This window comes from Hyla sarda, unplaced genomic scaffold (assembly GCF_029499605.1).
Source record: "Hyla sarda isolate aHylSar1 unplaced genomic scaffold, aHylSar1.hap1 scaffold_513, whole genome shotgun sequence".
Lineage (NCBI taxonomy): Eukaryota > Metazoa > Chordata > Amphibia > Anura > Hylidae > Hyla > Hyla sarda.
The window spans coordinates 59,102-77,343 of NW_026610524.1; the positions used below are offsets into that span (position 1 = coordinate 59,102).

Genomic DNA, 18,242 nt, shown 5'->3' on the forward strand with positions numbered 1-18,242 from the left:
AGGGTTAGGCTATGCTATTGTGCACCTACCTGATGCATCAGAAGGTGCGAGGCCCTTGCTAAATTCTGTGCACAGACTTTGAGATCTATGCTTTAGACTGTATCTAAACCTGCTCCAACATGGACTGACATTCTGGCCTACTTTCAGCCGATGCGACTTGTCTGTCGCTGAACAGTCGCTTTTTATGTATTCAGCACCTATGTATAATGTTGTAAAAATGCTCTAGAAGCTAAAGTCGCAGAAATGTCACACATATTTGGCCTGCAACTTTCTGTGCGACAAATTCAGACAGGAAAAATCAGTATAAATCCTTAGAAAATTATCCCCCAGTGTCTCCATCTGCTGGCGGTATTGAATAAGCATTGCTGCACTGATGGGGTATGCATTAGACGAAAAAAAAGAAGAAAAAGAAGAATAATACGCCCAGAAAAGAGGCGAAAAGGAGAAAAACGTAAAAAAACGTGAAAAAAAAGTAAGAGGAAGAGAAGGGAAAAAAAGGTGGAAATGGGTTTAAAAGTGATTTCGGCGGAGAAATATATATATATATATATATATATATATATATATATATATATATATACGCGCACACACACACATATATATAAACGTATTCTCCGTTGAGATATTGCAGCCGCTGCTGTGTCCAGGCCCAGGAGCCTTAGCACTGTGCTGTGATGTCACTCAATACCACTGACATCACTAGGTGTAAACAACATCTCTCCTTTGCTGTGTATGTGACTATGGAGCTGTTTGGTGATGTCGTCTATTATGGCCTTCATAGAAGCAACAGGAGATTGTTGCATCCATCTAGAACCCTCAGAACTACAGTGCTATGATGTCACTCACTTCCACAGGCCTTGCAGAGTGTAAACAACAACAACCCAGCTTTGTTGTGTATGTAACCATAGGGATTGTGATGTCACCTAGAACCTTCACAGCAGCGACAGCTTTATGAGGAGCATCAGCACTGCTCTGCCTGAGCAGAACCATCACCGCCATAGGTTGTCAAATAACCCGGATTTAACCCACACAGGTAAGTCCAATGGGGTGCAGGCATGTCCTCTATGCTTACAGCTTCCCGTGGGTGTTGGTTTGATACCGTTTGGGGACAGCCAAGGAGGCATCTGCAGGCAACAAAGGTAGGTGTGTGCTTGTGTGTGTGTTTCCTATGCAGATCCTAAGCCCAGTGTCACATGCAAGTAGGAGGAGTAAGAAGGGTTCCTGGCAAATCCGGGTTATGGATTGCATTTAAAAAGGCCCCGTGGGAGTGCAATGGGCCCCTGTCTTGCTGCTTAGCAATAATGGTATGGGTTTAGGTTCTGCTGTGTGTACTGGTGGTTGACTGCCCCCCAGCCCAGAGTGTGCATGGAAAATTGTCTGGCAGCCTCCCTGACAGCAAGCAGTGATAGTGCCCATGAAGGGGACCTTGTTGGGCCCGCCCCTTTCACGGTTATCGCTTCTCGGCCTTTTGGCTAAGATCAAGTGTAGTATCTGTTCTTATCAGTTTAATATCTGATACGTCCCCTATCTGGGGACCATATATTAAATGGATTTTTGAGAACGGGGGCCGATTTCGAAGCTTGCTTCCGTCGCCCTATGCATTGACCCGATATGGCAGTATCTTCGGGTACAGTGCACCACCCCCTTACAGGGTTAAAAAGAAAGATTCCTACTTTCATTGCTACCTGCTTGTTGGCTAGCCAGCTAGCCAGCCCTGTGGGCCTTGCTGCTGCTGCTGCTGCTGCTGCTGCTGCAGCCAAAAAACAAAAGGTGGTGCTGCTGCTGCTTCTGCTGCTTCTGCTTGTGTCTGGCCGCTGTTGGAGCGTCCAGGCACAGGACTTCTGCTGCTGCTGACTAAATGGCCTCCTTAATTGGATCATTTGAGTAGCCAGCACACCTGTGCAGGTAGGGCATGACATGATAGGCAGCTGCCTTGATAGCGGGTGGGTGCTGAATGTTCCTAATTGACAAAATAAGATTAATGCTTATGAAGAAATATAAAATCTCATCCCTTCCCCAATATCGCGCCACACCCCTACCCCTTAATTCCCTGGTTGAACTTGATGGACATATGTCTTTTTTCGACCGTACTAACTATGTAACTATGTAACATAACATGGGGGGGTCTCCTGGCTGTTCACACAGGTGTGTCATTGCTGTACATTGACCATGCATTGCTTCTGTGGTATTGCAAAGGCAAAGACAAATGCTTCCAGCCATCCATTGCACTAATGGATTGGTCATCAGCTGGCTGTCTATGTCCCGCATCAATATAGACCAAAGTACAGAGGGTTAGGCTATGCTATAGTGCACCTACCTGATGCATCAGAAGGTGCGAGGCCCTTGCTAAATTCTGTGCACAGACTTTGAGATCTATGCTTTAGACTGTATCTAAACCTGCTCCAACATGGACTGACATTCTGGCCTACTTTCAGCCGATGCGACTTGTCTGTCGCTGAACAGTCGCTTTTTATGTATTCAGCACCTATGTATAATGTTGTAAAAATGCTCTAGAAGCTAAAGTCGCAGAAATGTCACACATATTTGGCCTGCAACTTTCTGTGCGACAAATTCAGACAGGAAAAATCAGTATAAATCCTTAGAAAATTATCCCCCAGTGTCTCCATCTGCTGGCGGTATTGAATAAGCATTGCTGCACTGATGGGGTATGCATTAGACGAAAAAAAAGAAGAAAAAGAAGAATAATACGCCCAGAAAAGAGGCGAAAAGGAGAAAAACGTAAAAAAACGTGAAAAAAAAGTAAGAGGAAGAGAAGGGAAAAAAAGGTGGAAATGGGTTTAAAAGTGATTTCGGCGGAGAAATATATATATATATATATATATATATATATATATATATATATATATATACGCGCACACACACACATATATATAAACGTATTCTCCGTTGAGATATTGCAGCCGCTGCTGTGTCCAGGCCCAGGAGCCTTAGCACTGTGCTGTGATGTCACTCAATACCACTGACATCACTAGGTGTAAACAACATCTCTCCTTTGCTGTGTATGTGACTATGGAGCTGTTTGGTGATGTCGTCTATTATGGCCTTCATAGAAGCAACAGGAGATTGTTGCATCCATCTAGAACCCTCAGAACTACAGTGCTATGATGTCACTCACTTCCACAGGCCTTGCAGAGTGTAAACAACAACAACCCAGCTTTGTTGTGTATGTAACCATAGGGATTGTGATGTCACCTAGAACCTTCACAGCAGCGACAGCTTTATGAGGAGCATCAGCACTGCTCTGCCTGAGCAGAACCATCACCGCCATAGGTTGTCAAATAACCCGGATTTAACCCACACAGGTAAGTCCAATGGGGTGCAGGCATGTCCTCTATGCTTACAGCTTCCCGTGGGTGTTGGTTTGATACCGTTTGGGGACAGCCAAGGAGGCATCTGCAGGCAACAAAGGTAGGTGTGTGCTTGTGTGTGTGTTTCCTATGCAGATCCTAAGCCCAGTGTCACATGCAAGTAGGAGGAGTAAGAAGGGTTCCTGGCAAATCCGGGTTATGGATTGCATTTAAAAAGGCCCCGTGGGAGTGCAATGGGCCCCTGTCTTGCTGCTTAGCAATAATGGTATGGGTTTAGGTTCTGCTGTGTGTACTGGTGGTTGACTGCCCCCCAGCCCAGAGTGTGCATGGAAAATTGTCTGGCAGCCTCCCTGACAGCAAGCAGTGATAGTGCCCATGAAGGGGACCTTGTTGGGCCCGCCCCTTTCACGGTTATCGCTTCTCGGCCTTTTGGCTAAGATCAAGTGTAGTATCTGTTCTTATCAGTTTAATATCTGATACGTCCCCTATCTGGGGACCATATATTAAATGGATTTTTGAGAACGGGGGCCGATTTCGAAGCTTGCTTCCGTCGCCCTATGCATTGACCCGATATGGCAGTATCTTCGGGTACAGTGCACCACCCCCTTACAGGGTTAAAAAGAAAGATTCCTACTTTCATTGCTACCTGCTTGCTGGCTAGCCAGCTAGCCAGCCCTGTGGGCCTTGCTGCTGCTGCTGCTGCTGCTGCTGCTGCAGCCAAAAAACAAAAGGTGGTGCTGCTGCTGCTTCTGCTGCTTCTGCTTGTGTCTGGCCGCTGTTGGAGCGTCCAGGCACAGGACTTCTGCTGCTGCTGACTAAATGGCCTCCTTAATTGGATCATTTGAGTAGCCAGCACACCTGTGCAGGTAGGGCATGACATGATAGGCAGCTGCCTTGATAGCGGGTGGGTGCTGAATGTTCCTAATTGACAAAATAAGATTAATGCTTATGAAGAAATATAAAATCTCATCCCTTCCCCAATATCGCGCCACACCCCTACCCCTTAATTCCCTGGTTGAACTTGATGGACATATGTCTTTTTTCGACCGTACTAACTATGTAACTATGTAACATAACATGGGGGGGTCTCCTGGCTGTTCACACAGGTGTGTCATTGCTGTACATTGACCATGCATTGCTTCTGTGGTATTGCAAAGGCAAAGACAAATGCTTCCAGCCATCCATTGCACTAATGGATTGGTCATCAGCTGGCTGTCTATGTCCCGCATCAATATAGACCAAAGTACAGAGGGTTAGGCTATGCTATAGTGCACCTACCTGATGCATCAGAAGGTGCGAGGCCCTTGCTAAATTCTGTGCACAGACTTTGAGATCTATGCTTTAGACTGTATCTAAACCTGCTCCAACATGGACTGACATTCTGGCCTACTTTCAGCCGATGCGACTTGTCTGTCGCTGAACAGTCGCTTTTTATGTATTCAGCACCTATGTATAATGTTGTAAAAATGCTCTAGAAGCTAAAGTCGCAGAAATGTCACACATATTTGGCCTGCAACTTTCTGTGCGACAAATTCAGACAGGAAAAATCAGTATAAATCCTTAGAAAATTATCCCCCAGTGTCTCCATCTGCTGGCGGTATTGAATAAGCATTGCTGCACTGATGGGGTATGCATTAGACGAAAAAAAAGAAGAAAAAGAAGAATAATACGCCCAGAAAAGAGGCGAAAAGGAGAAAAACGTAAAAAAACGTGAAAAAAAAGTAAGAGGAAGAGAAGGGAAAAAAAGGTGGAAATGGGTTTAAAAGTGATTTCGGCGGAGAAATATATATATATATATATATATATATATATATACGCGCACACACACACATATATATAAACGTATTCTCCGTTGAGATATTGCAGCCGCTGCTGTGTCCAGGCCCAGGAGCCTTAGCACTGTGCTGTGATGTCACTCAATACCACTGACATCACTAGGTGTAAACAACATCTCTCCTTTGCTGTGTATGTGACTATGGAGCTGTTTGGTGATGTCGTCTATTACGGCCTTCATAGAAGCAACAGGAGATTGTTGCATCCATCTAGAACCCTCAGAACTACAGTGCTATGATGTCACTCACTTCCACAGGCCTTGCAGAGTGTAAACAACAACAACCCAGCTTTGTTGTGTATGTAACCATAGGGATTGTGATGTCACCTAGAACCTTCACAGCAGCGACAGCTTTATGAGGAGCATCAGCACTGCTCTGCCTGAGCAGAACCATCACCGCCATAGGTTGTCAAATAACCCGGATTTAACCCACACAGGTAAGTCCAATGGGGTGCAGGCATGTCCTCTATGCTTACAGCTTCCCGTGGGTGTTGGTTTGATACCGTTTGGGGACAGCCAAGGAGGCATCTGCAGGCAACAAAGGTAGGTGTGTGCTTGTGTGTGTGTTTCCTATGCAGATCCTAAGCCCAGTGTCACATGCAAGTAGGAGGAGTAAGAAGGGTTCCTGGCAAATCCGGGTTATGGATTGCATTTAAAAAGGCCCCGTGGGAGTGCAATGGGCCCCTGTCTTGCTGCTTAGCAATAATGGTATGGGTTTAGGTTCTGCTGTGTGTACTGGTGGTTGACTGCCCCCCAGCCCAGAGTGTGCATGGAAAATTGTCTGGCAGCCTCCCTGACAGCAAGCAGTGATAGTGCCCATGAAGGGGACCTTGTTGGGCCCGCCCCTTTCACGGTTATCGCTTCTCGGCCTTTTGGCTAAGATCAAGTGTAGTATCTGTTCTTATCAGTTTAATATCTGATACGTCCCCTATCTGGGGACCATATATTAAATGGATTTTTGAGAACGGGGGCCGATTTCGAAGCTTGCTTCCGTCGCCCTATGCATTGACCCGATATGGCAGTATCTTCGGGTACAGTGCACCACCCCCTTACAGGGTTAAAAAGAAAGATTCCTACTTTCATTGCTACCTGCTTGCTGGCTAGCCAGCTAGCCAGCCCTGTGGGCCTTGCTGCTGCTGCTGCTGCTGCTGCTGCTGCAGCCAAAAAACAAAAGGTGGTGCTGCTGCTGCTTCTGCTGCTTCTGCTTGTGTCTGGCCGCTGTTGGAGCGTCCAGGCACAGGACTTCTGCTGCTGCTGACTAAATGGCCTCCTTAATTGGATCATTTGAGTAGCCAGCACACCTGTGCAGGTAGGGCATGACATGATAGGCAGCTGCCTTGATAGCGGGTGGGTGCTGAATGTTCCTAATTGACAAAATAAGATTAATGCTTATGAAGAAATATAAAATCTCATCCCTTCCCCAATATCGCGCCACACCCCTACCCCTTAATTCCCTGGTTGAACTTGATGGACATATGTCTTTTTTCGACCGTACTAACTATGTAACTATGTAACATAACATGGGGGGGTCTCCTGGCTGTTCACACAGGTGTGTCATTGCTGTACATTGACCATGCATTGCTTCTGTGGTATTGCAAAGGCAAAGACAAATGCTTCCAGCCATCCATTGCACTAATGGATTGGTCATCAGCTGGCTGTCTATGTCCCGCATCAATATAGACCAAAGTACAGAGGGTTAGGCTATGCTATAGTGCACCTACCTGATGCATCAGAAGGTGCGAGGCCCTTGCTAAATTCTGTGCACAGACTTTGAGATCTATGCTTTAGACTGTATCTAAACCTGCTCCAACATGGACTGACATTCTGGCCTACTTTCAGCCGATGCGACTTGTCTGTCGCTGAACAGTCGCTTTTTATGTATTCAGCACCTATGTATAATGTTGTAAAAATGCTCTAGAAGCTAAAGTCGCAGAAATGTCACACATATTTGGCCTGCAACTTTCTGTGCGACAAATTCAGACAGGAAAAATCAGTATAAATCCTTAGAAAATTATCCCCCAGTGTCTCCATCTGCTGGCGGTATTGAATAAGCATTGCTGCACTGATGGGGTATGCATTAGACGAAAAAAAAGAAGAAAAAGAAGAATAATACGCCCAGAAAAGAGGCGAAAAGGAGAAAAACGTAAAAAAACGTGAAAAAAAAGTAAGAGGAAGAGAAGGGAAAAAAAGGTGGAAATGGGTTTAAAAGTGATTTCGGCGGAGAATATATATATATATATATATATATATATATATATATATATATATACGCGCACACACACACATATATATAAACGTATTCTCCGTTGAGATATTGCAGCCGCTGCTGTGTCCAGGCCCAGGAGCCTTAGCACTGTGCTGTGATGTCACTCAATACCACTGACATCACTAGGTGTAAACAACATCTCTCCTTTGCTGTGTATGTGACTATGGAGCTGTTTGGTGATGTCGTCTATTATGGCCTTCATAGAAGCAACAGGAGATTGTTGCATCCATCTAGAACCCTCAGAACTACAGTGCTATGATGTCACTCACTTCCACAGGCCTTGCAGAGTGTAAACAACAACAACCCAGCTTTGTTGTGTATGTAACCATAGGGATTGTGATGTCACCTAGAACCTTCACAGCAGCGACAGCTTTATGAGGAGCATCAGCACTGCTCTGCCTGAGCAGAACCATCACCGCCATAGGTTGTCAAATAACCCGGATTTAACCCACACAGGTAAGTCCAATGGGGTGCAGGCATGTCCTCTATGCTTACAGCTTCCCGTGGGTGTTGGTTTGATACCGTTTGGGGACAGCCAAGGAGGCATCTGCAGGCAACAAAGGTAGGTGTGTGCTTGTGTGTGTGTTTCCTATGCAGATCCTAAGCCCAGTGTCACATGCAAGTAGGAGGAGTAAGAAGGGTTCCTGGCAAATCCGGGTTATGGATTGCATTTAAAAAGGCCCCGTGGGAGTGCAATGGGCCCCTGTCTTGCTGCTTAGCAATAATGGTATGGGTTTAGGTTCTGCTGTGTGTACTGGTGGTTGACTGCCCCCCAGCCCAGAGTGTGCATGGAAAATTGTCTGGCAGCCTCCCTGACAGCAAGCAGTGATAGTGCCCATGAAGGGGACCTTGTTGGGCCCGCCCCTTTCACGGTTATCGCTTCTCGGCCTTTTGGCTAAGATCAAGTGTAGTATCTGTTCTTATCAGTTTAATATCTGATACGTCCCCTATCTGGGGACCATATATTAAATGGATTTTTGAGAACGGGGGCCGATTTCGAAGCTTGCTTCCGTCGCCCTATGCATTGACCCGATATGGCAGTATCTTCGGGTACAGTGCACCACCCCCTTACAGGGTTAAAAAGAAAGATTCCTACTTTCATTGCTACCTGCTTGCTGGCTAGCCAGCTAGCCAGCCCTGTGGGCCTTGCTGCTGCTGCTGCTGCTGCTGCTGCTGCAGCCAAAAAACAAAAGGTGGTGCTGCTGCTGCTTCTGCTGCTTCTGCTTGTGTCTGGCCGCTGTTGGAGCGTCCAGGCACAGGACTTCTGCTGCTGCTGACTAAATGGCCTCCTTAATTGGATCATTTGAGTAGCCAGCACACCTGTGCAGGTAGGGCATGACATGATAGGCAGCTGCCTTGATAGCGGGTGGGTGCTGAATGTTCCTAATTGACAAAATAAGATTAATGCTTATGAAGAAATATAAAATCTCATCCCTTCCCCAATATCGCGCCACACCCCTACCCCTTAATTCCCTGGTTGAACTTGATGGACATATGTCTTTTTTCGACCGTACTAACTATGTAACTATGTAACATAACATGGGGGGGTCTCCTGGCTGTTCACACAGGTGTGTCATTGCTGTACATTGACCATGCATTGCTTCTGTGGTATTGCAAAGGCAAAGACAAATGCTTCCAGCCATCCATTGCACTAATGGATTGGTCATCAGCTGGCTGTCTATGTCCCGCATCAATATAGACCAAAGTACAGAGGGTTAGGCTATGCTATAGTGCACCTACCTGATGCATCAGAAGGTGCGAGGCCCTTGCTAAATTCTGTGCACAGACTTTGAGATCTATGCTTTAGACTGTATCTAAACCTGCTCCAACATGGACTGACATTCTGGCCTACTTTCAGCCGATGCGACTTGTCTGTCGCTGAACAGTCGCTTTTTATGTATTCAGCACCTATGTATAATGTTGTAAAAATGCTCTAGAAGCTAAAGTCGCAGAAATGTCACACATATTTGGCCTGCAACTTTCTGTGCGACAAATTCAGACAGGAAAAATCAGTATAAATCCTTAGAAAATTATCCCCCAGTGTCTCCATCTGCTGGCGGTATTGAATAAGCATTGCTGCACTGATGGGGTATGCATTAGACGAAAAAAAAGAAGAAAAAGAAGAATAATACGCCCAGAAAAGAGGCGAAAAGGAGAAAAACGTAAAAAAACGTGAAAAAAAAGTAAGAGGAAGAGAAGGGAAAAAAAGGTGGAAATGGGTTTAAAAGTGATTTCGGCGGAGAATATATATATATATATATATATATATATATATATATATATATATACGCGCACACACACACATATATATAAACGTATTCTCCGTTGAGATATTGCAGCCGCTGCTGTGTCCAGGCCCAGGAGCCTTAGCACTGTGCTGTGATGTCACTCAATACCACTGACATCACTAGGTGTAAACAACATCTCTCCTTTGCTGTGTATGTGACTATGGAGCTGTTTGGTGATGTCGTCTATTACGGCCTTCATAGAAGCAACAGGAGATTGTTGCATCCATCTAGAACCCTCAGAACTACAGTGCTATGATGTCACTCACTTCCACAGGCCTTGCAGAGTGTAAACAACAACAACCCAGCTTTGTTGTGTATGTAACCATAGGGATTGTGATGTCACCTAGAACCTTCACAGCAGCGACAGCTTTATGAGGAGCATCAGCACTGCTCTGCCTGAGCAGAACCATCACCGCCATAGGTTGTCAAATAACCCGGATTTAACCCACACAGGTAAGTCCAATGGGGTGCAGGCATGTCCTCTATGCTTACAGCTTCCCGTGGGTGTTGGTTTGATACCGTTTGGGGACAGCCAAGGAGGCATCTGCAGGCAACAAAGGTAGGTGTGTGCTTGTGTGTGTGTTTCCTATGCAGATCCTAAGCCCAGTGTCACATGCAAGTAGGAGGAGTAAGAAGGGTTCCTGGCAAATCCGGGTTATGGATTGCATTTAAAAAGGCCCCGTGGGAGTGCAATGGGCCCCTGTCTTGCTGCTTAGCAATAATGGTATGGGTTTAGGTTCTGCTGTGTGTACTGGTGGTTGACTGCCCCCCAGCCCAGAGTGTGCATGGAAAATTGTCTGGCAGCCTCCCTGACAGCAAGCAGTGATAGTGCCCATGAAGGGGACCTTGTTGGGCCCGCCCCTTTCACGGTTATCGCTTCTCGGCCTTTTGGCTAAGATCAAGTGTAGTATCTGTTCTTATCAGTTTAATATCTGATACGTCCCCTATCTGGGGACCATATATTAAATGGATTTTTGAGAACGGGGGCCGATTTCGAAGCTTGCTTCCGTCGCCCTATGCATTGACCCGATATGGCAGTATCTTCGGGTACAGTGCACCACCCCCTTACAGGGTTAAAAAGAAAGATTCCTACTTTCATTGCTACCTGCTTGCTGGCTAGCCAGCTAGCCAGCCCTGTGGGCCTTGCTGCTGCTGCTGCTGCTGCTGCAGCCAAAAAACAAAAGGTGGTGCTGCTGCTGCTTCTGCTGCTTCTGCTTGTGTCTGGCCGCTGTTGGAGCGTCCAGGCACAGGACTTCTGCTGCTGCTGACTAAATGGCCTCCTTAATTGGATCATTTGAGTAGCCAGCACACCTGTGCAGGTAGGGCATGACATGATAGGCAGCTGCCTTGATAGCGGGTGGGTGCTGAATGTTCCTAATTGACAAAATAAGATTAATGCTTATGAAGAAATATAAAATCTCATCCCTTCCCCAATATCGCGCCACACCCCTACCCCTTAATTCCCTGGTTGAACTTGATGGACATATGTCTTTTTTCGACCGTACTAACTATGTAACTATGTAACATAACATGGGGGGGTCTCCTGGCTGTTCACACAGGTGTGTCATTGCTGTACATTGACCATGCATTGCTTCTGTGGTATTGCAAAGGCAAAGACAAATGCTTCCAGCCATCCATTGCACTAATGGATTGGTCATCAGCTGGCTGTCTATGTCCCGCATCAATATAGACCAAAGTACAGAGGGTTAGGCTATGCTATAGTGCACCTACCTGATGCATCAGAAGGTGCGAGGCCCTTGCTAAATTCTGTGCACAGACTTTGAGATCTATGCTTTAGACTGTATCTAAACCTGCTCCAACATGGACTGACATTCTGGCCTACTTTCAGCCGATGCGACTTGTCTGTCGCTGAACAGTCGCTTTTTATGTATTCAGCACCTATGTATAATGTTGTAAAAATGCTCTAGAAGCTAAAGTCGCAGAAATGTCACACATATTTGGCCTGCAACTTTCTGTGCGACAAATTCAGACAGGAAAAATCAGTATAAATCCTTAGAAAATTATCCCCCAGTGTCTCCATCTGCTGGCGGTATTGAATAAGCATTGCTGCACTGATGGGGTATGCATTAGACGAAAAAAAAGAAGAAAAAGAAGAATAATACGCCCAGAAAAGAGGCGAAAAGGAGAAAAACGTAAAAAAACGTGAAAAAAAAGTAAGAGGAAGAGAAGGGAAAAAAAGGTGGAAATGGGTTTAAAAGTGATTTCGGCGGAGAATATATATATATATATATATATATATATATATATATATATATATATACGCGCACACACACACATATATATAAACGTATTCTCCGTTGAGATATTGCAGCCGCTGCTGTGTCCAGGCCCAGGAGCCTTAGCACTGTGCTGTGATGTCACTCAATACCACTGACATCACTAGGTGTAAACAACATCTCTCCTTTGCTGTGTATGTGACTATGGAGCTGTTTGGTGATGTCGTCTATTATGGCCTTCATAGAAGCAACAGGAGATTGTTGCATCCATCTAGAACCCTCAGAACTACAGTGCTATGATGTCACTCACTTCCACAGGCCTTGCAGAGTGTAAACAACAACAACCCAGCTTTGTTGTGTATGTAACCATAGGGATTGTGATGTCACCTAGAACCTTCACAGCAGCGACAGCTTTATGAGGAGCATCAGCACTGCTCTGCCTGAGCAGAACCATCACCGCCATAGGTTGTCAAATAACCCGGATTTAACCCACACAGGTAAGTCCAATGGGGTGCAGGCATGTCCTCTATGCTTACAGCTTCCCGTGGGTGTTGGTTTGATACCGTTTGGGGACAGCCAAGGAGGCATCTGCAGGCAACAAAGGTAGGTGTGTGCTTGTGTGTGTGTTTCCTATGCAGATCCTAAGCCCAGTGTCACATGCAAGTAGGAGGAGTAAGAAGGGTTCCTGGCAAATCCGGGTTATGGATTGCATTTAAAAAGGCCCCGTGGGAGTGCAATGGGCCCCTGTCTTGCTGCTTAGCAATAATGGTATGGGTTTAGGTTCTGCTGTGTGTACTGGTGGTTGACTGCCCCCCAGCCCAGAGTGTGCATGGAAAATTGTCTGGCAGCCTCCCTGACAGCAAGCAGTGATAGTGCCCATGAAGGGGACCTTGTTGGGCCCGCCCCTTTCACGGTTATCGCTTCTCGGCCTTTTGGCTAAGATCAAGTGTAGTATCTGTTCTTATCAGTTTAATATCTGATACGTCCCCTATCTGGGGACCATATATTAAATGGATTTTTGAGAACGGGGGCCGATTTCGAAGCTTGCTTCCGTCGCCCTATGTATTGACCCGATATGGCAGTATCTTCGGGTACAGTGCACCACCCCCTTACAGGGTTAAAAAGAAAGATTCCTACTTTCATTGCTACCTGCTTGCTGGCTAGCCAGCTAGCCAGCCCTGTGGGCCTTGCTGCTGCTGCTGCTGCTGCTGCTGCTGCAGCCAAAAAACAAAAGGTGGTGCTGCTGCTGCTTCTGCTGCTTCTGCTTGTGTCTGGCCGCTGTTGGAGCGTCCAGGCACAGGACTTCTGCTGCTGCTGACTAAATGGCCTCCTTAATTGGATCATTTGAGTAGCCAGCACACCTGTGCAGGTAGGGCATGACATGATAGGCAGCTGCCTTGATAGCGGGTGGGTGCTGAATGTTCCTAATTGACAAAATAAGATTAATGCTTATGAAGAAATATAAAATCTCATCCCTTCCCCAATATCGCGCCACACCCCTACCCCTTAATTCCCTGGTTGAACTTGATGGACATATGTCTTTTTTCGACCGTACTAACTATGTAACTATGTAACATAACATGGGGGGGTCTCCTGGCTGTTCACACAGGTGTGTCATTGCTGTACATTGACCATGCATTGCTTTGTGGTATTGCAAAGGCAAAGACAAATGCTTCCAGCCATCCATTGCACTAATGGATTGGTCATCAGCTGGCTGTCTATGTCCCGCATCAATATAGACCAAAGTACAGAGGGTTAGGCTATGCTATAGTGCACCTACCTGATGCATCAGAAGGTGCGAGGCCCTTGCTAAATTCTGTGCACAGACTTTGAGATCTATGCTTTAGACTGTATCTAAACCTGCTCCAACATGGACTGACATTCTGGCCTACTTTCAGCCGATGCGACTTGTCTGTCGCTGAACAGTCGCTTTTTATGTATTCAGCACCTATGTATAATGTTGTAAAAATGCTCTAGAAGCTAAAGTCGCAGAAATGTCACACATATTTGGCCTGCAACTTTCTGTGCGACAAATTCAGACAGGAAAAATCAGTATAAATCCTTAGAAAATTATCCCCCAGTGTCTCCATCTGCTGGCGGTATTGAATAAGCATTGCTGCACTGATGGGGTATGCATTAGACGAAAAAAAAGAAGAAAAAGAAGAATAATACGCCCAGAAAAGAGGCGAAAAGGAGAAAAACGTAAAAAAACTTGAAAAAAAAGTAAGAGGAAGAGAAGGGAAAAAAAGGTGGAAATGGGTTTAAAAGTGATTTCGGCGGAGAATATATATATATATATATATATATATATATATATATATATATATATATACGCGCACACACACACATATATATAAACGTATTCTCCGTTGAGATATTGCAGCCGCTGCTGTGTCCAGGCCCAGGAGCCTTAGCACTGTGCTGTGATGTCACTCAATACCACTGACATCACTAGGTGTAAACAACATCTCTCCTTTGCTGTGTATGTGACTATGGAGCTGTTTGGTGATGTCGTCTATTACGGCCTTCATAGAAGCAACAGGAGATTGTTGCATCCATCTAGAACCCTCAGAACTACAGTGCTATGATGTCACTCACTTCCACAGGCCTTGCAGAGTGTAAACAACAACAACCCAGCTTTGTTGTGTATGTAACCATAGGGATTGTGATGTCACCTAGAACCTTCACAGCAGCGACAGCTTTATGAGGAGCATCAGCACTGCTCTGCCTGAGCAGAACCATCACCGCCATAGGTTGTCAAATAACCCGGATTTAACCCACACAGGTAAGTCCAATGGGGTGCAGGCATGTCCTCTATGCTTACAGCTTCCCGTGGGTGTTGGTTTGATACCGTTTGGGGACAGCCAAGGAGGCATCTGCAGGCAACAAAGGTAGGTGTGTGCTTGTGTGTGTGTTTCCTATGCAGATCCTAAGCCCAGTGTCACATGCAAGTAGGAGGAGTAAGAAGGGTTCCTGGCAAATCCGGGTTATGGATTGCATTTAAAAAGGCCCCGTGGGAGTGCAATGGGCCCCTGTCTTGCTGCTTAGCAATAATGGTATGGGTTTAGGTTCTGCTGTGTGTACTGGTGGTTGACTGCCCCCCAGCCCAGAGTGTGCATGGAAAATTGTCTGGCAGCCTCCCTGACAGCAAGCAGTGATAGTGCCCATGAAGGGGACCTTGTTGGGCCCGCCCCTTTCACGGTTATCGCTTCTCGGCCTTTTGGCTAAGATCAAGTGTAGTATCTGTTCTTATCAGTTTAATATCTGATACGTCCCCTATCTGGGGACCATATATTAAATGGATTTTTGAGAACGGGGGCCGATTTCGAAGCTTGCTTCCGTCGCCCTATGCATTGACCCGATATGGCAGTATCTTCGGGTACAGTGCACCACCCCCTTACAGGGTTAAAAAGAAAGATTCCTACTTTCATTGCTACCTGCTTGCTGGCTAGCCAGCTAGCCAGCCCTGTGGGCCTTGCTGCTGCTGCTGCTGCTGCTGCTGCTGCTGCTGCTGCAGCCAAAAAACAAAAGGTGGTGCTGCTGCTGCTTCTGCTGCTTCTGCTTGTGTCTGGCCGCTGTTGGAGCGTCCAGGCACAGGACTTCTGCTGCTGCTGACTAAATGGCCTCCTTAATTGGATCATTTGAGTAGCCAGCACACCTGTGCAGGTAGGGCATGACATGATAGGCAGCTGCCTTGATAGCGGGTGGGTGCTGAATGTTCCTAATTGACAAAATAAGATTAATGCTTATGAAGAAATATAAAATCTCATCCCTTCCCCAATATCGCGCCACACCCCTACCCCTTAATTCCCTGGTTGAACTTGATGGACATATGTCTTTTTTCGACCGTACTAACTATGTAACTATGTAACATAACATGGGGGGGTCTCCTGGCTGTTCACACAGGTGTGTCATTGCTGTACATTGACCATGCATTGCTTCTGTGGTATTGCAAAGGCAAAGACAAATGCTTCCAGCCATCCATTGCACTAATGGATTGGTCATCAGCTGGCTGTCTATGTCCCGCATCAATATAGACCAAAGTACAGAGGGTTAGGCTATGCTATAGTGCACCTACCTGATGCATCAGAAGGTGCGAGGCCCTTGCTAAATTCTGTGCACAGACTTTGAGATCTATGCTTTAGACTGTATCTAAACCTGCTCCAACATGGACTGACATTCTGGCCTACTTTCAGCCGATGCGACTTGTCTGTCGCTGAACAGTCGCTTTTTATGTATTCAGCACCTATGTATAATGTTGTAAAAATGCTCTAGAAGCTAAAGTCGCAGAAATGTCACACATATTTGGCCTGCAACTTTCTGTGCGACAAATTCAGACAGGAAAAATCAGTATAAATCCTTAGAAAATTATCCCCCAGTGTCTCCATCTGCTGGCGGTATTGAATAAGCATTGCTGCACTGATGGGGTATGCATTAGACGAAAAAAAAGAAGAAAAAGAAGAATAATACGCCCAGAAAAGAGGCGAAAAGGAGAAAAACGTAAAAAAACGTGAAAAAAAAGTAAGAGGAAGAGAAGGGAAAAAAAGGTGGAAATGGGTTTAAAAGTGATTTCGGCGGAGAAATATATATATATATATATATATATATATATATATATATATATATACGCGCACACACACACATATATATAAACGTATTCTCCGTTGAGATATTGCAGCCGCTGCTGTGTCCAGGCCCAGGAGCCTTAGCACTGTGCTGTGATGTCACTCAATACCACTGACATCACTAGGTGTAAACAACATCTCTCCTTTGCTGTGTATGTGACTATGGAGCTGTTTGGTGATGTCGTCTATTATGGCCTTCATAGAAGCAACAGGAGATTGTTGCATCCATCTAGAACCCTCAGAACTACAGTGCTATGATGTCACTCACTTCCACAGGCCTTGCAGAGTGTAAACAACAACAACCCAGCTTTGTTGTGTATGTAACCATAGGGATTGTGATGTCACCTAGAACCTTCACAGCAGCGACAGCTTTATGAGGAGCATCAGCACTGCTCTGCCTGAGCAGAACCATCACCGCCATAGGTTGTCAAATAACCCGGATTTAACCCACACAGGTAAGTCCAATGGGGTGCAGGCATGTCCTCTATGCTTACAGCTTCCCGTGGGTGTTGGTTTGATACCGTTTGGGGACAGCCAAGGAGGCATCTGCAGGCAACAAAGGTAGGTGTGTGCTTGTGTGTGTGTTTCCTATGCAGATCCTAAGCCCAGTGTCACATGCAAGTAGGAGGAGTAAGAAGGGTTCCTGGCAAATCCGGGTTATGGATTGCATTTAAAAAGGCCCCGTGGGAGTGCAATGGGCCCCTGTCTTGCTGCTTAGCAATAATGGTATGGGTTTAGGTTCTGCTGTGTGTACTGGTGGTTGACTGCCCCCCAGCCCAGAGTGTGCATGGAAAATTGTCTGGCAGCCTCCCTGACAGCAAGCAGTGATAGTGCCCATGAAGGGGACCTTGTTGGGCCCGCCCCTTTCACGGTTATCGCTTCTCGGCCTTTTGGCTAAGATCAAGTGTAGTATCTGTTCTTATCAGTTTAATATCTGATACGTCCCCTATCTGGGGACCATATATTAAATGGATTTTTGAGAACGGGGGCCGATTTCGAAGCTTGCTTCCGTCGCCCTATGCATTGACCCGATATGGCAGTATCTTCGGGTACAGTGCACCACCCCCTTACAGGGTTAAAAAGAAAGATTCCTACTTTCATTGCTACCTGCTTGCTGGCTAGCCAGCTAGCCAGCCCTGTGGGCCTTGCTGCTGCTGCTGCTGCTGCTGCTGCTGCAGCCAAAAAACAAAAGGTGGTGCTGCTGCTGCTTCTGCTGCTTCTGCTTGTGTCTGGCCGCTGTTGGAGCGTCCAGGCACAGGACTTCTGCTGCTGCTGACTAAATGGCCTCCTTAATTGGATCATTTGAGTAGCCAGCACACCTGTGCAGGTAGGGCATGACATGATAGGCAGCTGCCTTGATAGCGGGTGGGTGCTGAATGTTCCTAATTGACAAAATAAGATTAATGCTTATGAAGAAATATAAAATCTCATCCCTTCCCCAATATCGCGCCACACCCCTACCCCTTAATTCCCTGGTTGAACTTGATGGACATATGTCTTTTTTCGACCGTACTAACTATGTAACTATGTAACATAACATGGGGGGGTCTCCTGGCTGTTCACACAGGTGTGTCATTGCTGTACATTGACCATGCATTGCTTCTGTGGTATTGCAAAGGCAAAGACAAATGCTTCCAGCCATCCATTGCACTAATGGATTGGTCAT

At 46.1% G+C, this 18,242-nt stretch overlaps 8 non-coding genes across 8 annotated transcripts; all 8 read left to right on the top strand.

Moving 5' to 3' along the window:
* Nucleotides 1-1,452: 1,452 nt before the first annotated feature.
* On the top strand, nt 1,453-1,643 carry LOC130338110 (U2 spliceosomal RNA). The gene has a single exon (XR_008878872.1). It is a non-coding gene; the product is annotated as a U2 spliceosomal RNA (small nuclear RNA).
* A 2,099-nt stretch (nt 1,644-3,742) lies between these two features.
* On the top strand, nt 3,743-3,933 carry LOC130338112 (U2 spliceosomal RNA). The gene has a single exon (XR_008878874.1). It is a non-coding gene; the product is annotated as a U2 spliceosomal RNA (small nuclear RNA).
* Nucleotides 3,934-6,016: 2,083 nt separating this feature from the next.
* LOC130338113 (U2 spliceosomal RNA) lies at nt 6,017-6,207 on the top strand. The gene has a single exon (XR_008878875.1). It is a non-coding gene; the product is annotated as a U2 spliceosomal RNA (small nuclear RNA).
* A 2,094-nt stretch (nt 6,208-8,301) lies between these two features.
* On the top strand, nt 8,302-8,492 carry LOC130338114 (U2 spliceosomal RNA). The gene has a single exon (XR_008878876.1). It is a non-coding gene; the product is annotated as a U2 spliceosomal RNA (small nuclear RNA).
* Nucleotides 8,493-10,586: 2,094 nt separating this feature from the next.
* Nucleotides 10,587-10,777, top strand: LOC130338115 (U2 spliceosomal RNA). Its single transcript, XR_008878877.1, has one exon. It is a non-coding gene; the product is annotated as a U2 spliceosomal RNA (small nuclear RNA).
* A 2,090-nt stretch (nt 10,778-12,867) lies between these two features.
* On the top strand, nt 12,868-13,058 carry LOC130338076 (U2 spliceosomal RNA). Its single transcript, XR_008878848.1, has one exon. It is a non-coding gene; the product is annotated as a U2 spliceosomal RNA (small nuclear RNA).
* A 2,097-nt stretch (nt 13,059-15,155) lies between these two features.
* LOC130338116 (U2 spliceosomal RNA) lies at nt 15,156-15,346 on the top strand. The gene has a single exon (XR_008878878.1). It is a non-coding gene; the product is annotated as a U2 spliceosomal RNA (small nuclear RNA).
* Nucleotides 15,347-17,450: 2,104 nt separating this feature from the next.
* Nucleotides 17,451-17,641, top strand: LOC130338118 (U2 spliceosomal RNA). Its single transcript, XR_008878879.1, has one exon. It is a non-coding gene; the product is annotated as a U2 spliceosomal RNA (small nuclear RNA).
* The last annotated feature ends 601 nt before the right edge of the window (nt 17,642-18,242 follow it).